Below are 8414 nucleotides of genomic sequence, written 5' to 3' on the forward strand. Positions count from 1 at the left end.
AACCTTCCTAAATATGTGAAATGCATGAATATCCTTGTAAAGCTAATTATTTGCCATATATACCTTATAAATATTTTCTTTTACATATCTACCCATTAGGATATTTCAGTTATTTTTAATTTTTAAACTGCTAATTTTTTTGATGACGTAGATGGTGTGGGCATATATGCAAAAAAAAAATAAAGGCATATAATGCAAAATAAGTATTTTATAAGGGTATATATCGTAAATATCAATTTTAAGAGGGTATTTATGCAAATTTTAATATTTAGAAGGGTATGACAGTAAAAAAAAATTAAATGAAAGAAACTAACGAAAGCCATATGCCAGTTGGATTGGTGAGTTGGTGGATCAGGTCCAGCCAATATATTTCACCTTTTTTTTTTGGTCAAAACAGCATTTCATTTTATATAATTCTAATGCGAGTACAATCTGCCATATCAAGTAAAAGTAAGCAAAACAACAGGATCTGAAATACAATGCTAGGCTTATCTAGATGATCTTTCCAGAATGTTGGGCAACATAAGAGGTGGCCCAATTTGCCTGCTCTATTCGTCTTCCGATACATATGAGCTATCTGATAGAAGGTCAATTCCGCACCAATCTGCTTGTGCCTGTATCAATGAGTAGCCATCCTCATATTTGTCTGCTCTCCCGAATTCAATTCAATTGTAATGAATAAGCCATTCTCGAGAAATAGAACCGCCGGCCTTCAACATCCGTTTCCCATAATACTTTTTCAGGCTGCCCACAACCCCTATTCTCACTGCGTCAGTCCTTTTGGATGCCGCCTATCTCGGCCTCGGACAAAAATCCAGCTTCCCCCTCCCCACTGCCTCTCCCTTCTTTTCGTCCGGCTCAGCTCCTAAATGACTTGACTTCGACAATGTCCGTCCATTATCTGCTTCCTTTCGTGCTTGCTTTACTGCTCGAGCTAGTTCTCCGGGCTCCGTGGTGCTCGGCCACCTCGGCGTCTCTGGTGGGCGTCAACTACGGCCGGGTCGCCAACAATTTACCCTCGCTGGGAGATGGTGCCCCGCCTCGTCTCCTCCATCGGCATCGGCCGCGTGCGCCTCTACGACGCCGACCCCGCCACCATCCGTGCCTTTGCCAGCACCGGCATTGAGCTCGTCGTCGAAATCCCCGACAGCAGCCTCCCTAAAGTCGCCGCCGACGCCGGCGAGGCCCTGACCTGGGTCCAGTCCAACATCCAGGCCTACCTCCCGGCAGTCAAGATCGGCTTCCTCACCGTCGGCAACGAGGTCCTCACCAGCAACAACACCGCCCTCCCCCCTTACTCCTCCGCCATGGACAACCTCCACTCCGCCCTCGCCTCCCTCGGCCTCGCCGCCAGATCGCCGTCACGACCACCCACTCCCTCGCCATCCTCGGCGACTCCTACCCGCCCTCCACCGCCGCCTTCCGCCCGACCTCCTCCCCTCGTCTCCCCCATCCTCGCCTTCCACGCCCGCACCGGCTCCCCCTTTTTCGTCAACGCGTACCCGTACTTCGCTTACAAGAAGGACCCCTCCCGCGTTGCCCTCGACTACGCCCTCCTCCAGCCAGGCGCCGCCGCCGTCGCCGACCAGGGGTCCGGCCTCCGGTACTCCAATCTCCTCCACGCCCAGGTCGACGCCGTCTACCACGCCATCGCCGCCGCCGGCACGACGAAAGGGTCGAGGTGAGAGTCTCTGAGACCGGGTGGCCGTCGGCCGGCGACGCCGACGAGGCGGGGGCGACGGCGGAGAACGCGGCCAAGTACAACGGGAATTTGATGAAGCTGGTGGCGGAGGGAAGGGGACGCCCCTCGTGCCGAAGGTGCCGCTGTGGGCGTACGTGTTTGCGCTCTTCAACGAGAACCTGAAGCCCGGCCCGGCGTCGGAGAGGAACTACGGGCTGTTCAAGCCCGACGGGACGCCGGCGTACCAGCTTGGCTTCACGCTCGACAACTCCACCATCGGCGGCGGCGGCGGCGGCGGCCGCGGAGGAGTTGGTGGCCGGTGTTGGTGGTGGTTATGACTCGAGCGGGGACTTCTCCGGCGCGTCGTCATCCGGTTATTACGGCATTTCGGCAGTGGCGACGGTAAATTTTCCGGCCGGAACATCTTAATGACCTTTTTTTTTTATATAACTTTTTATTTGCTGATTTTTTGGATTTATGTATGCATGCTTTTAGGACGAGTGGCTGTGGCGAAGAAGTGTGGATGCTGTGATGGCTAGCATCCTATTTTTGTTATTGAAATTATTCTAGCGTGTAAAAAAGTGTAATAATTTTTTTCAGTTCTTGTGTATGTTCGTAAGATGTTGTAATTGATGGTCGGTTGGTGATGGTCAGTCCAGTGGCAAGCGGACGAGAAATCTTGTTATAATTAGATGGATCAAAATTCTTTGTGGCGCGACTTTTGCACCATAGAAATTTGGATCATCATAGATGGCTGTCACATTGTACATATTAGGGCCAGATGATTTTTCGTCGTCTTCATGATGCACTATGTACCATATTTTTAGTACCTGTCGGATTTCAATAATGAACGAGAGCCATTCATTTTCGAGATAGATAATATGAGAACTGCCGTGTTATCATAGGACTCTACAATGCAAAGTTAGGCCACAAAAATTCATACACCATTTGTCGTGGCCTTGGGAATGATGGATGTGTGATCACAACCTTTTATGGTTAAAATATTCTTGATCTGGCTTGAGTAGGTTGAGCCCCGGACTGGTTTGTAAGATTACTGAACTGCATAGAAGGATCAAAGTTCTTTCTGTGACTTATAATCATCACTTGTCCTTCAACACTGATGGCAAGTCAGGAAAATGAATTAGTGAGAATTCCAGCTTATGCCAATTTTTTTATCATCATCATTTTTGTTAAGTTTAAACTCGTATTCATCTTCAACATCTCGAAAAAAAATTGAATTTCTCTAGCCTAGAAAGAAAAAAAAAGTACAACTACTTCTTCTAATCCTCTTATAATTCGGTAGTTGTAATTGAAGATTTACAAGTCAAATGTAGACTATGTTGAGGGGGTTATTGTGGACCTTGTGGTCCAATACTCAAGTTTTTATTTTGAGAAAATATAGTTTGATTTCTCACTAGTTTCCCATATTGCACTTGGCCCTGCTTTACTTTGAAAAGTTTTAGACCGGGCCGGTCCGGCCCATGAAGTTATTATTTTGATCCAAAGCAACCCTTCCATCCATCTCGGTGAAGCAGGCATGAACTAAGCTCAGTTAAAAGTTACATGAGGCTTTAAAACTTTGGAATTTTCTTAATTGCCCTTGTCGACATCTTAAGAAATAAAGATGAAGGTGGATAAATCGATAATATCCATCCAAATTTATTTTTGTTATCTAAATCTAAATTTATGTAGATATAAATAGAAATTGAGCATCCGACTAATATTCATATTCTTATCTATTAAAAAAAAAAAAGAAACATGGATAGATGACGATCCGATCCGTATCCAAATATATGATTTTATTTGTAACCTATTTATTTATATAGCAATAATAAACTTTTAAAAAAAATGACTACATTAACATACTTTTAATTTGATTTAATTTTTGTTTAATATTTTTTTGATTATATGAGTTTAACTATTTAACTTATATTCTGTTTTTATATATAAATATAAAATATTTTTATTGATATTTAATAAATAAAATAACTATGGATATGAATGGATCTGCATTCCATTGGATTTCAGAGCCTCAGGGAAATGCTCTCCATTTTGGCATCGTTATGAGCTCAATGGTGCGAGTTGGGCGTGATTGTCTTCTCCTTTTCTTTTTTTTGAATGGTCTTCTTCCCACTTAAAACTAGAGCTTGAAGGGTTTTTGAACCAGTGTGCAGAACCAAGGAGAGAGGTAGGGGAAACAACCATGGCGAGCCTAGCATTGTGATTGGGAGAGGCAGTGAAGGAGGGAGATACCGAAAATCAAGTGAATCGCCATGGACTTGAGCCAGAGCTCCTGCTTGTTCTCAAGCAATCTCTTTTTTTTAAGGTGTTTGCTGGAAATTGGACCCGGGAGCAATCTTCGGTCGAGGAGAGGGAGCGACTGTTAGTCCTCACGGCGGGGCGGCGGTCTGTCGGCGGGCGGCGTCCTCCGTCCGGGCGGTCGGAGAGAAGGAACAGCAGGTCCTCGCAGCGGGGCGGCGATCCGTTGGCTGGCGGCGTCCTCCGTCCGGGTGCCTGCACACGAACCGGTGGCCGGGTTCTCCGGCGCCGGCCCTCCGACGCTCAAGTCAGGGAGGGGGCAAATAGTGGGGAGAAGGAGATAAACAGTGATTTTTGGGTGTATGAATGTTCCAATCCCCTCTTGAGAGGCCAAGGCTCCCTTTTATATGCGGGGGGTCGGTTTACCTGTGATGTAACAGGGCGAGGCCGTAGTACGGCTCGGCATGTTGTTCACTTTCATTTATGTAAAATAAAAATTATTTCAGTATAATAGTGAAAATAAGGTATGAAAGAAAGTACAAATCAAAAAAAGTTATTTTTTCTTCTAATATAAGTCTACTCTGCTGCTATGTAAGTAATCTATGCTTTACAAGTGCATAGGTAGACCGCCTAGGCACCTATACAGCACTCTTAACAACACTATCAAAAAGAATGGTAAAGCATTTTGGCCAAAGTTTTCGGAGAAAAGTTATTTCTGGCAATTAACTCCTATTAGTAGTAATTTGGACACTTAAAAGTAAGATAGTCATATCGAGAACCATTATTACTAACTAACTAAGATAGTCATTTCTGGCAATTGCGTATCCCTTTTACTATAAAAAGGGAAAGAAGGCTTTATTCGGGGCTCTAGATGCACTATCTACTAGACAATTGATATCGATAACAACATGGACAAGGCTTCTAAATCTATCCATTACCTTTTACTTTTCTCTTTTCCTCCCCCTCCTTGGTGTAGACCTAATTAACTCTAGAGTTTATTTTAGTTTTATCAATCATTTTGTGTTGTGTTTTCAATGATTTGATGTATCAATGATGTATGAAATTGGACTATATGAATGTTGTTTTGTTTCATTCTTTTGATTTAGTTCTTTTCTTTGGTGGTTCTAATTTTTCTTGTTAGTTTAACCACTTGGTGGATTATGAAGTCCTTATGATCGAGTTACTGGATTTTCACAAAGGGCATATGGATTGCTAAGAAAATGTTGTCAGTTGTATAATATTGTTTATCAAGTCTAATTTACATTGGTGACCCTTTTGCTATTAGCTTAAGCTTTTGCAATTTGACATATTGTTATCATGGTATCATAACTTTAGATTTTCTAGAAATCATGAGTTAAAATCCTTAAAATACAACCTTCCTAAAATTTGAACCCATAACCTCCTCCTAGAACATGGTTCTGAACATAATGGCAGATTGTCTAATGTGCATATCTTTATAGAAATTGATATGACTAATTATGTAGACCTGAGGACAGGTATTATATACAGGGCTACCATTATCTTGTTAGAAGTATATAATTTTCTTTCCTCATTTTAAAAATCTTCTATTTTTTTATTGGTTTATTTTTTTATATTTGTTGTTCTATCATTACACAGATTTTAGAATAAAAGTTTCAAATGCTCCCATCTCCCTTCCAATTTCTATTCTGTTGTAAAGAAGGATATGCCTAGCAAGTACAATCAGTTGGACCACACCAAGCCTCGTAGGAGCCAATGCATTCATAGATGAAGATCGCAGCAATATTAGCTTCTCGCCATGACTTTTCCATTAAAGACTATGTGAAGTTTATCCTACACTTTTCTCTTCTTGTTCATTGTGCTTCTCTCTATATAACTACGACTGTTGTGTGCATTGTTCGTGTTGAAGCCTTATTGCTTCATGGTACTCGAACTTTGATAAAAATAGATGGCTGGTGGTCGGAAGAAGAAATAGAGATAGAACCAAAATTAGAATCAGTCCAGGGCTGATGTTCATGAAGAGCCACATTGATGAAATGAATACCAAGATATTGAGATAGAAGAATTGATAAGGTAAGTAGATCTCTCGACCATGTATTTTGCTTTTGTCGAGGATCGAACTTCTTTAGACCACACTATGAAGATGATTATGTTGATGATCATGTTGAGGATCGCATTACATAGCCATCTGATTTGACAATCCAATCCTTGAAGGGAGTTATATGTTAGGGACACTTCGGGATGGGGTGACAAAGATCCTGGATTGGTTGAACACCTTCGCATGCATCATTGAATACAAGGATGTGTCCTAGAAGAGAAGAATGTGAAGCTGGTATCCTGAAAATTTAGAGACCACAGCTTTAGCTTGGTGGGAGAAATTCTAGAAAAGATCATGAGTGGAGGGGCAAACCACACAGGCATCTACCTTTCAACCATACCCAAAACTTGTACCAACGCCTCTAGAATTTTCAAACATGGCAACATATCTATTGTGATTACATTGAAGCACACTATCAGTTCATTGCTAGAAACAAGTTTATGGTGATGGAGCAATAGATGACCATATACATAGGTGGGCTGCACCAATCAATCCAAGACACCCTCAATCTGCACTTGGACTGTGCATGAGGCATATGATCATGCTATTATTGAAGAGAAGCAGCAAAACCAAAGGATGTTCCAATCTAGAGGACAAGATAATAGATCATAAGAGATGCATGGAGCTGATGTTTAAAGAAATCCTAGTCGAGGAAGACCTGATATCCTCCATGCCGAGGTGGCCAAAAAACTCAAGATGGTGGTTCAAATCTCCGTTGTTACAGTATGGAAAGATAGCTCATACATGAAATAAGTGCACAAAAGATCAATTTTTCCTCCAAAAATAATACTATTAGTTGAGGGTAATGAAGGGATCTGATGTACATGAGGACATATGGGCCCAACCATATGATGAAGTTGACAATGTAGGAGATAAAGGGGATTGAAGGGAGATATTGATAAGTCGTTGTTATCAAAAAATAGTCTTATGGCTAAGTTTGCAAGGTCGTAATAAATAGGGAAAGCTAGGAGAATGTCACATCTCAAGAGGCTATTACAAAGTAACTCTACCTATAGAGAAGCATCCCTGGCCTTATAAGCTTTCTTCGTTCCAGAAGGGGAAGTAATAATAACCATAGATAGTGGATGTTTGGTATTGTTTCAATTGAGTAAAGGTATTTGAAAAAAGTTCGGTGATATGTAGTTGCCATGGATGCATGTCACCACAGTTTCGAGAGTTTCGCAGTTTGATGGCACCGGGACCATTGATTGTTTAAAGGGAAAGACTTTCCAATCAACACCAGAGGGCCGGCGGAGCTTTGACAAAATCAAAATCAAGAGATTTGAGCCACACTAGTCTTTAACTCTTCCTAATTTCAATGAAGTTTTTGTGGTGGAGGTGTGATGCTTCATCAAAGGAAGTTGGAGCTATATATTCTCAGTCAAGAGGAAGGCACATAACATTCTTCATTGAGAAGCTATATTCACCTACTCATGAATGCTTAATTTTATGTGGTTGTTCAAGCTCTCTGGGCATTAGGAGCTTTAACATCAAGTGTTTTATTCTACTCACGATCAGGAGACTTGAGGAAGTTCAAGGGAAGGATATGTGGGGTAATCGGTGTGTGAGTTAGGTGAATTTTCTGTCTGCAAGGAGTACCACCTCCAAAGCATTAGGGTTAGGATCTTTAAATGGTAGTTGAGCTTCTAGTAGGAGGGGATGACTGCTTACTGTCATGAAGGTCCGAGCGATTGGTTTGACCTGCTTTCAGAGATCCATATGCAAAGGGACCAGGTGTTTAAAGAGCTTGGATGGCTGAAGTGTAGTCTTGCAAGAGGCCTTGGACTTACAAAGTAAAAGATGGTCATATATTAGAGGAGTCCAGCTTTGCATTCCAGACTGCTCATTGAGGAGAAGATCATTGAGGGGCTCATGGACAAGGTCACTTCGGCAAGGACTAAATATTTGCTTAGTCTACAGTGGCTTACTCTTGGTCAAGGATGAAGCATGATGTAGATTGTGTCTTGGGAATTGCCAGAAGAACACAGAGGGATTGGATCCTGTTTTTTGTTCTTGTGGATCGCCTTTCCAAAGATGGTGCGTGCTTTCAATATTGTTAAATTGTTCTTCCAAAGAGACAAGTGCATTCTCGAGTCTATTCATAAGTCTGTCTCCGAATGGGATTAGGGGGCAAACGAGTTGCTTGAGCTCGAGTCGGATCCGAGTCGACTCCACTTACCTACTACCGAGCTCGAGTAAAAAAAAATTGCATATGCATGCGCTCAACTCAGCTCAGCTCAATTGCACCCCTAGAATAGACTGAAGCAGTAGGCAAAAAAAGTTCATGCAGTTACCTTTCATGTTATATACACCAGAATTCTGTGGTGTGCATACATCCACATGTATGCACAGCAAGAAATGCTCTCAAGCATTTCCCCTAGGTTCATCCACTTCATC

The 8414-nt window shown here is 42.4% G+C and overlaps 1 pseudogene; it reads left to right on the plus strand.

The window, feature by feature from the left end:
- Positions 1-828: 828 nt before the first annotated feature.
- Positions 829-2556, plus strand: LOC120108636 (annotated as a pseudogene).
- The last annotated feature ends 5858 nt before the right edge of the window (positions 2557-8414 follow it).

Source organism: Phoenix dactylifera, unplaced genomic scaffold (assembly GCF_009389715.1).
Source record: "Phoenix dactylifera cultivar Barhee BC4 unplaced genomic scaffold, palm_55x_up_171113_PBpolish2nd_filt_p 001451F, whole genome shotgun sequence".
NCBI classification, from domain to species: Eukaryota; Viridiplantae; Streptophyta; class Magnoliopsida; order Arecales; family Arecaceae; genus Phoenix; species Phoenix dactylifera.